Here is a 15589-nt window from a genome sequence, read left to right as displayed (position 1 = left end):
GGCATTTTTCTGCACATGGTGTCAACACCTGCACATGGACACACAAGAGGCTTTGCTGTTCCCTCAGGTCTGAAGCATCAGGATCCTGGACATGGCTGTGCATATGTCAGCAGCATACACTCACTCAGGACTGCATCCATTCCCCACACTAACATAATCTGGTCTAGGCGAGACCTGGGCCAGGCTAGATCCTGCCTTAGCCTTGGTTCCAACTTCACAAGACCAGTGGAGCCTAGAGGAAAAGTTGAGAAAACCGGTTTTGTGGTGGTACACACCTTTAATCCCAGCCCTACTTACGTGGAAGCAGGAAGATCAGAAGTTCAAGACAAGCCTCGGCTATTTAGAGTGTTGGAGGCTAGCCTGGATTACATGAGATCCTGTTTAGGGAAAAAAAGAAAGAAAAAATGAAACTGGTCACTTCCCAGGCAGTCCTGAGCAGGAAAGGGAGCTTGCCTCCATGACAAACACCATGAAACATTTCTGCATAATTCTCATTTTTTTTTTTTTACACAGTCTTTCTTGGGTTCTTCTGTCTAACAGTCCTGGCTGTCCTGGAACTCACCTCTGTAGACCAGGCTGCTCTCAAACTCACAGAGATTGACCTGCCTCTCCCTCCAGTGCTGGGATTAAAGATGTGTGCCGCCACCTTAACTGCTGAGCCATCTCTCTAGCTACCACCACCTCCACCTCCACCTCCACCGCCACCACCTCCACCACCACCTCCACCACCGCCACCACCACCTCCACCACCTCCACCACCCCCATCACCACCACCTCCACCACCTCCACCTCCACCACCTCCACCACCACCACCACCACCACCTCCTCCTCCTCCTCCACCACCACCACCTCCACCACCACCACCACCTCCTCCTCCTCCACCACCACCACCACCACCACCACCACCACCACCACCACCACCACCACCACCACAAGCACCGCCACTACTACATAGATGGGGAGACTAAAGCTTGAAACGTCTACTTCCCCAATGTTCAGATCACAAAAAGGGAAAGATGAAACCTGTGGCATGAAGACATCACCTTGGCCTGCTCTTTTCCTTCCTGGGGGAATCTTTGCTCTCCTGAAACTTTGTGCTTCCTGTTTTCATGACACCCCACCCTCAGCCTGAGTCTCTATAAAGTGACATTGACTCACCAGAGTTCTTAGACTGGCGTGGCCCTGGGTCAGACCCTGGAATCTCTCGGGCCATATATGGCTTTGTCTTTTCAGGTTCTCCACCCATTGACCTTTACAGCCCAATGAACGCATAAACAGTCATCAGAGCCTAGACACTGTTGCAAACATTTTCACCAAAGCCTCAGAACAACTTGTGCCATCAGGATTACAGTCTTACTGGGAGTTGTATGGGGCTTGAGCTGTCATCTCTGTAGGGCATGGCCACCATCTTTTGTAGCTAGAGTTTTCCTGCCTGGCCCACGGTCAGGGCAAATCTCTCTCACCCGCCAGTCCCACAGCCACTCAGACCCGACCAAGTAAACACAGAGACTTATATTGCTTACAAACTGTATGGCCGTGGCAGGCTTCTTGCTAACTGTTCTTACAGCTTAAATTAATCCATTTCTATTCATCTATACCTTGCCACGTGGCTTGTGGCTTACCGGTACTTTACATCTTCCTTGTCCTGATGGCGGCTGGCAGTGTCTCCTTCACCCAGCTTCCTGTTCTCTCCATTCTCCTCTCTGTTAGTCCCGCCTATACTTCCTGCCTGGCCACTGACCAATCAGTGATTTATTTATTGACCAATCAACAACACATTTGACATACAGACCATCCCACAGCAATCTTTCCCATTCTCTGTACCCCTATGCTCTGGTTGATTCCCACCACATCACCCCAATGCCATGCCACCACAAGCAAACTAGTCTTTATATCATCACTACTCCAGGTGTGGGCTAGGCACCACTGCCAGTCCGTATCTGTTTGCTACCAGTCATTCTAAGTTCAGAGGTTGATAGCTGGGTGTAGTAATTAATCCTAGCACTTGGGAGGCAGAGAAAGGTGGATCTCTGTAAGTTCAAAGCCAGCCTGGTATACATAGGAAGTTTCAGGACAGCCATAACTACATAATAAAGAGACTCGGTCTCAAATAAATAAGTTCAGCGGTTGATAGTAAATACTAAGAAACTTGTATAAAGCCAGGTGTAGTGGCACACGCCTTTAATTTCGGCACTCGGGACACAGAGGCAGGTAGATCTCTATGAGTTTAAGGCCAGCCTAGTCTACTTCCCAGGCAGTCCTGAGCAGGAAAGGGAGCGTGCCTCCATCATATACACCAAGGAACATTTCTGCATAATTCCCATTTCTTTTACACAGTCTTTCTTGGGTTCCTCTGTCTAAGAGCCCTGGCTGTCCTGGAACTCACTCTGTAGACCAGGCTGGTCTCAAACTCACAGAGATCCACCTGCCTCTGCTGAGTGCTGGGATTAAAGGTGTGCGCATCACCTTAACTGCTGAGTCATCTCTCCTCATCTCTCCACTATGGTCTACATAGTGAGTTCCAGGACAGCCAGAGCTACATGGGAAAAAGAAGAAAAAAAAAAAAAGACAAAAAGAAAGAAATTTGTATATAAAATTTTGATATAATAATAGTATGGGGTGGCACATACCTGTAATTCCAGCACTTGGGAGGCTGAAGCAGGATTGCTCTGAGTTCAGGATCAGCCTTACTCACTACGTAGTGAGTACCAGGCCAGAACTACATAGCAAGACTGTCTCAAAGAAAGAGCAAAAAACAGGATCTGAGGATACAGCTCATCCTGTAGGTGGCTTGATTAGTACTCTACAAAATCCTCAGCGTCTTGAAAATTGGATGTGACGGCACATATTTGTAATCCCAGCACTCAGGAGGTGGAGGAAGATAGACCAGGAGTTCAAGGTCAGAGCTGGAGCTATAGCTCAGTTGGTAGAATGTATTCACAGCATGCACAAAGCCCTGGGTTTGATTCCCAACAACACATAAAACTAAGCAAGGTAGCACATGTTTGTGATCTCAGTGCCCAGATATAAACCCTGCTACATGTAGACCAGCCCAGATGAGACCCTGAAAAATAGTTCAAGGTCTTCCTTGGCTTCATATTGAATTTGAGGGCAACCTGGGCCACACAAGCCTCTGTCTCAAAGGAAAAAAAAAGACTAACAGTATGTCGCTTGAGTCTTATAGTCAAAATTCTTCTAAATGCACTCTAGGATCCCCAGTCAGATCCCAAAGGAGAAAGAGGACATGATGGGAAGACCTGCTGACCTCTGAAACCAGTCTGCAGTTACACCAGGGCTAATTTGTCAGCCTTGACAGGTGTGTAATAGTAAACACAATTTCATATTAGGGGAGCTGAGGGAGAGGTACCCAGCAACCCTCTACTCTGAAAATTCTCTCAAAATCTGTGTTCAAATTGAATTTTTAATTTTTTTAAAGATTTATCTAGGGGTTGGGGATTTAGCTCAGTGGTAGAGCGCTTGCCTAGCAAGCGCAAGGCCCTGGGTTCGATCCTCAGCTCAAAAAAAAAAAAAAAAAAAAAAGATTTGTCTATTTTTATTTCATGTGTATGAGTGTTTTGCCTGTATGTCTGGGCACCATGTGCATGCAGTACACAGAGAGGCCAGAAGAGGGAGCCAGAGCCCCTGGAATTAGAGTTAACAGGCCATTGTGAGCCTCCTGATACAGGCTCTGGGAACTGAACTCAGGTCCTCTGAAAGAACAGTATGTGTTCTTAACTGCAGGGACATCTCTCAGCCCTTAAAAAGGATTTGCTGTTGTTGTTGTTGTTGTTGTTGTTGTTGTTGTTGTTGTTGTTGATGAAAGTAGTCCGGTACCACAAAATTTTAGAAGCATGTTCACACACTGTCCCCGATGGATTTGTCATAGTACTTTTTATGAATGATCGTCATGAGCACTGGGTGACAAAGATCAGACAGCAGAGACAGGTTGGAAGGTAGACATTGTGCGATACAATAGCTAAAGCCACAGCTCCCAGGGCCAGAGAGATGGGTTGGTGGTTTAAAGTACTTGTCTCTTGTCTAGAGGACCTCAGTCCCCAGCACCCATATGGTGGCTCCAAACCATCCGTAACTCCAGTTCCAGAGGATCCAATGTCTTCTTCTGGCCTCTGCGGGCACCAGGTTCACACATGATGTACACACATGCAGGCAAAGCACTCATACACATAAAATAAATCTGGAGAGAGAGGCGGGGGGAGAACAGCTCATGACAGTGTCACCTCTCAAATGTAAGCACATTATAGAACTTCATCCCATGCCCAATAGTGAAACATCTCAAGGTCCAGTCACACCCCAGCTGCCACGGAATAGACACTGTCACAACTCTGGACCAAGTGTGGACAGCAACAAGACTCTGGGGTGTGCTGGTATGTAAGGATGGGTGCTGGGCCAGCCTGTGTGAGAGGGTCCTACAATGTGCCATTGTTTGAAGGATGAAGGAGGCAGCTTTCTGGCTATGGCAGGAATACGACAAGGCCCTGGCATGTGACTTGGCCTCTTTCTCATGAGTTCTGGGCTGTGACAAGTTCTCGTGGTGCTGGGACATGGGCTAATTCTGTTTCACAAGGTCTGGCACAGACATCCCGGGGAGGATCCTAGCTTGTCTGGGGTGTGTGGCCTGACAGGAACAGCTGATTCAACCTTGGGTGATAGCTAGGCTACACTTGCAGAGAAGTTTGTCCTGACCTCTGAGCTGCTGACCCTCCTGGGATATATGGAACAGACCTGGGTAGTTTAAGCCACACACAGAGTCTTTCATCTCAAGAGATTCTGCCTGGAGTCATCTCCTCAGAGTCATCTAATTTCCTCTCCCTGATCCCACTGCTCTGACAGTTGGCACAGCCTGCAGCTGAGCCTGTCTTAGCTGACCCTCCTCACTCTAGGGACAGTCCTCCTGTGGCTCGGTCTGGTTGAGGCTTCGTGTGAGGCCACAGTGCCATCTGCTGGCTATTGTGAGTCTTGCTGGCCATGCCAGTAACAGTCTGGACTTGGCCAGCATGAAAGGCCTTCTCCACTTTCAGTTCAAGATGGAAAAAAGCGGCTTCTCCCTCAGGCCGCAGGCTTCGGGGATCAGAGCTGCCTTCCAGGTCTTTCATCACTGTGGCTTCTTCCAGTCATCCTCCCTGGGATCAGTACTGACTCAGACTCTAGCCCCAACCCAATGACCAGGAATTCAGTGACCAGGGCTCCGAGGTCATGACCCCTGTGGTCAAGACCTCTTACTGGGCACCCACAAAAAACAGAACTTATTCTAGCTCCAAGCCTCCCTCAGTGATAGTCAGGCCATTCAATGATAGAGACCTGTACTCAAAACCACTAGAGGCCAGGACCCCTCGATAAAACACTGTGACCAGGCTACTGAAGGATCTGAAGAGCCCACTCTGTTAGGTACCTAGAGCCCATTACTTGGAGGCCACTGCATATCAGACTGGCATATAGAACTGATGGTCCTATCTAGTTCTCTGTCTATCACCCTTCCCCTTGACTCAGCAGAGACCTGTGCACAGGACTCCCAGCTTGCTCTTTCTGTGCTCTTGGCTTCATGCCTTAGACCTGGTCCCAGCTGTGCTCCAGTCTCATGAAGAAGGTAGTCTCTGCTAGAATGATCTCTCCTTTCATAGGAAGTCTGGCGGGAGAAAACCCACTGTGTCTTCCAGCCACCTGAAAGTGCCCCTGCTGTTCCCTAAGCCTGACATCTTCTGGTCTTCAGCTCCTGGTCTCAGACCTCTGTACTGTGTCAGCTCACTGCCCACAAAGTCCATCAAATCTCAGATGCCTTTACAGAAAAGCCAAGAGCTTGTCAATCCCAGCATCCCTCCAGTGCCTCGTACCTGCTTCTAACCACTGGTCCTGACTTTCTCCTCTTTTCCCTACAGATCCTAGTACATCCCAGGTGCTCTCTCATTCTCTCATCCTCTGTCTCTCTGTCTCTCTGTCTCTCTGTCTCTCTCTCTCTCTCTCTCTCTCTCTCTCTCTCTCTGTCTCTCTCTCTGTCTCTCTGTCTCTGTCTCTCTCTCTCTCTCTCTCTCTCTCTCTCTCTCTCTCTGTCTCTGTCTCTCTCTGTCTCTCTCTGTCTCTCTCTCTCTGTCTCTCTGCCTCTCTCTCTCTCTCTCTTTCTCTCTCTCTCTCTCTCTCTCTCTCTGGCCCATGCCACTGAGTTCACTTCTTTATTCAAGCAAGTGTCAAGCACGCACCATGTGTTACGAATCTACCAATGCAGGGTAGGAATGCAAGGGACAGCAACATAGCAGGGACATTTGGGTTGAGATTTAAAGGATGAATAAGGAGTTTACTAAAAAGTCGAGGGTTAGGGAAGTATTTGAAGAAGGAACCACAGATGCAAATGCACAAAGGTCCAGATATTCAGAAATGACATTCCCATGTGGCTAGGGCATAAAGTGAGGGTTAGGAAGGAGGGAAGAGAGATTTGAATAGGAGCATGGAGATAAGGGTTAATTCCTGGAACATCTTGGAGGTAATAAGTATGCATTTTTAAAATTCATTTCATAATTTTTTAATTTAGACTCATTTGATCAGTCAAATGACATCATGGAAGGTTGGAGAGAAAGAAACACAGAGAGTCAGGTATACCAGACAATTCAGCTAGTCAGTCAACAAATACTTATTAAGTGCTGAAGTGAGTTAAATGGTAATCCCACCTCTCCACCGCCTCCAAAAAAATGTGCCCTAGAACCTGTGAATGTGACTTATTTGGAAAAGGGAGTTCACAGAAAACTAAGTTAAGGCTCTCAAGATGAGACCTTGTGGATTCAATGGGCCCTTAACCCAATGGCAAGTCCTCTCATAAGAGACACCCACCAAACTAGATTTGGTGGTGTGTGCCTGTAATCCCAGCACTTGGGAGACTCAGGCAGGGGCATTTCTATGAGTTCAAAGTCATCCTGGGTTATATATCAGGCAATAACTGGGGCTACATATAGCAAGACCATACCTCAAAAACAGGGTGGGCTAGGATATGGCTAGCTCAGTTGGTCAAGTGCTTACACAGTATTCACAAAACCTTGGGTTAAATCTCTAGGACCACGTAGACCCAGTGTGGTGGTGCACACCTGTAATCCCAGCTGAGGAGGTAGAGAAAGGAGGATCTGAAATCCAAAGTCGTCTTGCTTCACATCATATTTTCGGCCAGCCCAGCCTACATGAGACCCTGTCTCCAAAACAAAACAATATCAAAAGCAGACTCAGAACATACACACACTGCATAAAAAATCTGGTAAAGACAGGGGAGAGATTGGGCCTTTTAGAGGGGATGTGGCTCTGATAACATCTTTTATATTTTAAACCTGGGCCTCAGAACTGTGAGTGAATAAGCTTCAACTGTCTTAAGCCACCTGGCTGTGGATATAAAGTCCTATGGAGTTGACACAGCACAGCCATGTGTTATGACTGGTGCTGAGCATGCAATCCACTCAAATGCGTGCTCTGGATCTAATCTTATCATTTGTTAAATAAATATTTGCTCAGTGCCTATTAGATGCCAGCTACTATTCTAGACACTAGATTACACCAGTGAATAAATTCTCCACTTCCTTGTAATTAATTCCATATTAGCAACTCCTTCATTTGTTAGTCTATGGGTGGCCTCATTCTGGTCGGAGATTCAGCCCTTTCTTTTCTTTTTCTTTTGTGGAACTAAAGATTGAACCCAGGCCCTCCCAAGTGCTAGGCAAGCACTAAACTATAACCCCAGCCTTCTTTTTAATTTTTTTTGTACTTCAAAGCAGTATCTCTCTAAATTGTCACAGACTGGCCTTGAACTCACACTGTACTTGAGATTGCCTGCCTCAACTTCCTGAGTATCTGGGTGCCTGGCCACCAGGCCCTACTCAAGATTCAGCCTTTCTCACCACCCATGTGACCAATTCCTTATATTAAACTCTGTCTTGGGGCTGGAGAGATGACTCAGCAGTTACAAATGGGTACTGTTCTTGCAGAAGAACTTCAGCTCCCAACACCTAAGTCAGGTTGCTCAAAACTGCATGTAACTCTAGCTCCAGAGAACCCAACACCCTCTTCTGGCCTCCTCAGGTATCCACACACAGTGCACCTACCCACACACAAGGCACATACAAATACACATAATTTAATATAAAATGTTTATAAATAAATAAACTATCTTATTAGAACATGCAATGTGGTTTGTTTTCTCACAAGTCCCTAATCATATAGATATAGGATGAGGTGCTACATTCAAAACTGTGCTGAGTAAAGACCCATTGAGCAGAGAAACCCAAGTGATTTGAAAGGTTTCAGACCACAGGATAAAGATCTGTAAGAGCTCGGCACAGTGGCACACATCTTTAATCCTAGCACTCAGAGGATAGAGGCAGACAGATCACTGTAAGCTCAAGGATATCCTGGTCTACATAGCAAGGAGGGAGGGAGCAAGGGAGGAAAGGAGGGAGAAAGGAAGGGAGGGAGGCAGGGAGGGAGAGGGGAGGGAGGGAGGGAGAGAAAAGATCTAAGGTGAACACTGCATTCCAGGGAGAAAGAAGAGGCTGTGGAGCCATGAAATACATCTGAGTGTATTCAAAGAACCATAAGTAGCTCCTGGTCTGGTGGCAGAGGCCTGAGATCCTGGCTACTTGGGAGAGTGCGGCCCAAGACCAACCTGAGCTGCATATTGAAACTGTTTCCCAAAATGAAAAATAAAAAGAGATTTAGGATATAATTCTGTGGTAGAGCACTTGCCAAGCATTTGGGAGGTGCTGAATTCTGTTTCCTATAATCCCAGAACTTGGAGATAGAAGCAGGAGGATCAGGAGTTCAAGACTAGCCCCAGCTCTATAACAAGTTCCAGGCCAATCTGTCCAAAAAAGGTTATATGGATTGGAATATAGTTTAGAGTGTGGGTTTGATATAGTAAGAAAAGAAAGGAGCTGGGTAGCCAAGGCTGTGAGGTAGGTGGAGGCTACTTCCCACCCAAAGCCTTTAAATCAGTAGCTCTTGAACTGTGGGTCATGATTCCTTGGGGGAATGAATGGCTTTTTCACGGGAGCTGTACATCAGATAGCCTGCATATCAGATATTTACATTATGATTCATAACTGTCATAAAATTACAGTTAGGAAATAGCAACAAAATTGGATCTTATGGCTGGGAGGTCAGCACACCATGAGGAGCCGTGTTAAAGGGTCTCAGTATTAGGAAGGGTGAGAGCCTCTGCTTTAAATGGTTCCCAACTATGGCCTTCACAGTCTTGACTCCATTAGCTCTTGGACTTCAGCTCATGGCATTGCTTGAACACTCTCAGCTGTGTCCAGTTGTGACTCCCTCCCAAGGTCTTTTCACTTGCTGTTCCCTCTGTCAGGAATATTTTCCCCCAATTAGTTCATTCTCACCTCCTTTGAGTCTTTGAGATTTCCCCTTACCCACCTACTTGAACTGAATATGCACCAAGCTCTCACTCCCCCGGGCCACACTTTGTTTTCCTCCATAGCACTTATCACTCCATCACACTACTTTTGTCAGACTATGGCAATAAGGGTTTCTTAATATTTATTTACATATTCTCAACACCTAGAATTTTATCTGTCACATTGTAGGGTTCTCTTCTTCTAATTTACTGACTCAAGTTATTCATTCACTAGAAGTGTGATCTGACACACAGTGTGTATACATGTCTGTGTATGTGTCTCTCTCTTTCTGTATATGTGTGTGTCTGTGTGTGTGTGTATGTGTATCTGTGTGTGTGAGAGAGAGACAGAGAGAGAGACAGAGAGACAGAGAGACAGAGAGAAATGCTAATGATTAAACCCAAGGCTCATATGTGCTAGGCAAGTGCTCTATTACTGAACTACATCTTCAATCTGATACACAATTTCAAACAAGAAAATCAGGCTGTGGAGACAGACTATGGCCTTGGGGGCAAAGAGCAGCAGAAGGGAAATGATTTAGGGAAACATTGAAACAATCTAAGCAAGAGATGACAGTAGCTTAGGCTAAGTCCACAGTTACAGAGGTGATCAGCAGAGATAAAATTTAAGATAGATTTTTGGAGCGAGTGTGGTGGTGGCACATGCCTTTAGTCCCAGCACTCAAAAGGCAGAGGCAGGATGATCTCTGTAGTTCAAGGCCAGCTTGGTCTACAAAGTTAATTCCAAGACAGCCCCGACTATGTAGAGAAACTGTCTCAAAACAAACAGACGAAAAGGTTTTGCAGGCAGAAGAGATACAGTTTGGTAATGAAGTAAAGTTAGGAATAAAGGAGATGAGTGTCAAAGTGTCTCACGGGATGAGGCGTCGTATCTCCAAATCAGGAAGACTGCTATACTGGTATCAAAGTCAGAAGAGGGCGCTTGCTTTGGCAGCACATATACTAAAACTGGAACAATATGGAGAATATTAGCATGGTTCATGCATGAGGATGAAGCTCAAATTCATGAAGTATTTTTTTTCTTCTTTTTCTTCTTTTGTAGGGGAAGTGGAAAGGGTTTATTAAAACTTACAAGTTGAAGTCCATCGTGGAGGAAAGCTAGAACAAGAGCTCAGGACAGGAAGTGTTCTGTATTTTAAAAAAGAAAAATAGAGTCACACACCTTTAGTCCCAGCACTGGGAAGGCTGTTCTCAGAACCTTGAGGTCAGAGACACGCTGTATAGGAATTTATGGCTAGTTTACATGGCCGGAGGCCAGTTCACCCAAGACGGTTTTAGCACTTGAAGTATTCTTAGGAATACTTTCACAAAATGGCATAACTATCGTTCAGGTATATTATTTACTGCAGTTGTGAGGTCCAGTAAAAGTTCCAGCCTCCTAGGAAGTAAGAAATATTTCCACAACATTAGTTAATCACTAATGCCCATAATCTTCTGGCACTTGGGACCAGCTGAGCTCAAAGATGCTATCCAAGTCCAGGTGAGGGGTCCACACAGGCAACAGCTCCTGTCTTCTTTTCGTTGTTCTATGAGATTTATCTCTTGTGGTCCAGGCTGTCTTAGAACTCTCTGTGAAGCTGATGCCCTTAAGTTCCTGCTCTTTCTACCTCCAACTCCCAAGTTGGGTATTACAGGCATGTGACAGACACCACATCTGACATTCCTAGTTCTTTTCTTCTGGAAGAAAGGCAAAATAGATATGGAGAAAAAAACAGAATTCATAAAATAAAAGTTAAACTTTTAAAAAGTTCTGCATTCCAATAGCTGCTAAAAGGGAAAAAAAATAGAAAAAACAATTGAAGCATCTGTTTTGTTTTGAGACAAGTTTTCTAAAGTCTCGGGCTGGCTTAACTAACGTTGCTGCATGGCTGAGGGTGACTTTGAACTCCTAACCCTCCTGCCTCTCTCCCATGTGCTGCCCAGTTCAACATGGAAACTACTAACAGTATCAAAGGTCAATCTCTCTATGAGAAAAGAAATTCGTAGAAATTTATAACAGCAACAATCAGGCTGGAGAAATGCCTCAGCAGTGAAGAGCACTGGCTGCTCTTTCAGAAGACCCAGGTTCAATTCCCAGCACCCACATGGAGGTTTACAACTGTCTATAACTTCAGTTTTAGGGGATCTGAAACCCTCTTCTGGCCTCTGTGGGCATCAAGGAATGCATATGTGCAAGAAATACATGCATGAACAATACCTATACATGTAAAAATAAAAATAAATCTTAAAAAATCCAACAATTCAAGAAAAAAAATGGGTAAAGGAAAGAAATCAAATAAAAACTGTACTGATGGCTAGAAATACAAAAAGGTGCCCGGGTTCAGTCACAGAGAGCACAAACCAGAACTCTCAAGTGTCATTCATGAATCCTATCACACAAGCAAAGTAACACAAAGAATATCTACAGAGAGTAGATGCTAGCAATGTTTGTCTTCGGTGAGAGGAGCTTGGCGGCCGGGAACAAAGAGGACAGCTCCATTTTCCTCAGACTTTCCACTCTACACCCTTTGGAACCTTCTGAATCTAGACTCATGTAAATGTGTTGCCTGTTTTTAAATGTAATTCAAACATACTTCAACAAAAGGATCTAAACTGAGGTCAATGTCACTGTCTGAGCCCGAACCTGTTTCCAGACTTGCTTGGACCTCCCTGCCCTTCTGCATGTCAGTCGAAACCTCTTGCATCCTACAGAAAGCTGTTAGCCACTGCTTCCCTAAGCCTTTCGTGGTCACTTTAACCCCAGCTGAACCTTTCATCTTCTGAACACAGGAACTATATTTATACATCAGTCCCGAAAGGACACCAAAATAAAAATCAGTTGGAACTCTTGAGTCACTCCAAAACTCAGCACATTCTTTGAACTTCTACAGACCACCCTCCACAGCCATGAGAATGCAAAGGGAATACCAAGGCAAGTTTACTCAGATGCAGTGAGGAGTGACCAAAAGTATCTCTTGTTCTCTTTGAGGAGACACAAAGTGGGGGGCAGGGGATTGGGAAAATGGTTCAGGGGGAAAGAAAGTGCTTGATACACCAACATGAGGACTCGAGTTTTGATCCCAAGAACCCAGATAAAGCCAGACTGTGGCGTCTGTAACCCCAGCAGTCCTACAGAGAGGTGGGAGACAGAGAGAGAGAAGCTGGAAGGCCAGCAGCTCGTACACACAGCAGCAATCAAGAGACCCTGTTGCCGAAAGAATGGCAGATGATGACCAAACCCGACTTGTGTCCTCACCTGCCTCTCTCTGTACAGACATACATGCACACGTGTATACTACAGTTTACAAAAAAAAAAAAAAAAAAAAAAGGAAGAAGGAAGGAAGAGGAGAAACAAAGGAACAGAAAAGGGGAGAGGAAATGAAGGGAGTGAAGAGAAGGGGATGAGAAGAGAAGAGAAGGGAGAGAGAGGGAAGGGGAGAGAAGAGGAAGGGAGAAGAAGGGAAAGGAAGAGGGAGGGGAGAGGGGAAAGGAAGGAAGAAAAGGAAAGAAAGGAGAGGAGAGGAGGGTAGGGAGAGAAGAGGAAGGGAGAAGGGAGGGGAGGGGAGGAATAAAGGAAAGCTTCACCACTCACTGCAAGCCTCCATCATCTGCTTGATCTTTATCTTCCACTCATTTCCCCATCTCTCTCTCCTACACAATGTTTGGCTTTCAACATGTGGAAAAGCTTTATGAGGTATGAAATGAAGATGAAATAAGCTCTGTCTGCCTAGATCCCTTTCGCACAGATTCGCTTGGACAATGACGAGAAGCTACAGTCAGGCTGAACTGGGTTTCGTCACTCACGCTTGGAATAATTCCTTAAAGCAGCTGGTTCTACTTATCCTATGACACCAGAGTGGAAGTAGAGTAATGTCCCTATACATCCAAATATTATTACGCTTCCCTAATCAATTGGCCTGTGTACTGACTGTAGTGCTGTTTCCTGACTTTACTCAAATCACCAACTTCTTGTCACTGATGTTTGCTATGTCTTTTGTGCTAGAGTAGTGGAAATTTGTCAATCTAAAGGTAGAAATCAAAGCCATACTTGTAAGATAAGGAACTAGACCACTTCCTTGGCTGCTTAAAAATATCGTTTAGATTTATTTTATTTTATGTGTATGGGAGGTGTTGCCTACATGTATATCTGAAGGACCCACAGAAGTCAGAAGATGGCATCTCAAAGCCCCTGGACCTGGAGTTGCAGATGGTTGTTATGGGGGTCCCAGCAAGCACCATGGTCAGTAGAGAAACATCCAAGTGAGGTAAGAGGGAAGCTCAGTTCAGCCTGACTTAGCTAGCCTGGGTCAGACTTCTGGAGTCTGACACCAGGCCAGTTTATTTTAGACATATTTATGTACAGTATAATTTTGGGAAAAAGTTTCCTGGTAACAATTATCTCAACCCCACACGCACAATAAAGCTTAAGGCATGACTACATCAAAACTCTTGCAAAGAACATGTGACCTCTACCATGAAAATGGGCTCTATAGTTTAAGGGCCTAGGATCTGATGTGGTCTCTGACCAAAATAATGTAGAAAGCACCAGGCTATATAGTACATGAAACATTTCCCATAAGGGTGGGTTCTGTTGACTGAGAAACAAAGCTAAAGATAAATGTCTAGGGAGGAGAGTCTGGGATAAACATTCTATGGGCTTTGGATGAGGACTGTACCTACAGATAACAAGGGTCATCAGGATATTAACAACATCCACTCTCAGCCTTCTAGGTGGAAAGGGGTAAGATAAGTCTTTTGCACCCTGAAGACCTCTCCGCCACATCAGACCGAATTGGAAAAACCCAGGTTTACTGGGTAAAGCGTTCCCGGGTGATTCCCGACCCCTCAGAGAGAAGACGGGGCTGAGATCGAATGAACCACATGTCTTGTTTTCTGAGATGCAGCTTATAAGCCCTGTGGGAGTGGTCTTGAGCCTCTCTGGGGGAGGAGCTGTGTGTAGTGGGCTTTGAAGGGGCGGGTTTAGGGAAAGAGATAGCGGAAGGGAGTTGAGGTGGATCTTCCACCAGACTCCTTCCAAACATTCCAGATTCTTTGGGTATAGGGATACCAGGGTGCCAGGGGTTGAGGTGGAGCTCCCACCCAAACAGGGTATACATTTCCTCCATCGATGAAATGATCCTTTGTGACTAATGGTCCCGGTTTCTTCAGTGCCTGTCTGTGAGCACTCATGATGTGTGTGCTGGGAAACAAACCTGGATCCTGTGCAGGGATTATAAGCGCTCTTAACTGCGGAGCCATCCTTCCACTTCCCCACCCCAATCCCACAGTCATTTTTTAAACATCTCCAGCTTACTTCTTTTTTGTTATTGTTTTGGGGTTTTGTTTTGTTTTGTTTTAGACAGGATTTCTCTGTTTAGCCCTGGCTGTCCTGGAACTCACTCTCTAGACCAGGCTGGCCTCGAACTCAGAGATCTGCCTGCTTCTGCCTCCTGAGCGCTGGGATTAAAAGTATGTGCCACGACTGCCCAGCTCCAGCTTACTTCTTATCCAGACAAAGAGTGGAAGATACTTTTTTTTTCTGTTCCTGATTTCAAATTACCCATCATAAAGGCCAGAAAGGTAGTGTTAATCCCACCGGTGGAGAATAAGACCACTCCCACCGTTTAAACTCAAATTTGAAGCAAGCTTTAACTAAATATTGGCCAGGCTGATGGACTTTCTGGCCAGGTCCATCTCCAGTTTTCCATAAAATGACCCTAAGTCACAGCCTGCATGGGGCTTAAAAAGACAAACCCACAATTCACCGTATTTCCCATCAGGTCCAATCAGAGGCAAGCATTCATCCTGATGTATTTCCTGACTTGATCCTCCCGCCCACGTGTGATCAAGCACTTCCAGTGTAGCTGGGTCGAACAAACTTGTTTAAGGGGAGTGAAGACCTGTGGCTTGTTATCTTACACAGCCTCCAGCGTTTCAGGAACTGTCTTTCCTGGGGCCAGGGGCTTGCAGATCAGAGGCATTTTTGTTTCATGGATCTTTTAGGCACAGTAATAAGACAAAACCTAACTTTGGCTCTCACAGTGGCTCATCAGCTAAGAGTATACGCTGCTCAATCATGAAGATTAGAGTTCAGATCCCAGCACCCATGTGACAAGCTGGACTTTCCACAAACACCAGCTCTGAGGGAACCAGCTTTTGGTCTGTGGTAAGCTCACCCTGCACATACCTGTACAC

The 15589-nt window shown here is 45.6% G+C and overlaps 1 non-coding gene across 1 annotated transcript; it reads left to right on the top strand.

Annotated features, from left to right (window-relative positions):
* The first annotated feature begins 10333 nt into the window (after positions 1-10333).
* LOC131902873 (U6 spliceosomal RNA) lies at positions 10334-10440 on the top strand. The gene has a single exon (XR_009377152.1). It is a non-coding gene; the product is annotated as a U6 spliceosomal RNA (small nuclear RNA).
* The last annotated feature ends 5149 nt before the right edge of the window (positions 10441-15589 follow it).

Source organism: Peromyscus eremicus, chromosome 1 (genome assembly GCF_949786415.1).
Source record: "Peromyscus eremicus chromosome 1, PerEre_H2_v1, whole genome shotgun sequence".
Lineage (NCBI taxonomy): Eukaryota > Metazoa > Chordata > Mammalia > Rodentia > Cricetidae > Peromyscus > Peromyscus eremicus.
This window is presented reverse-complemented; position numbering and strand designations above follow the sequence as displayed.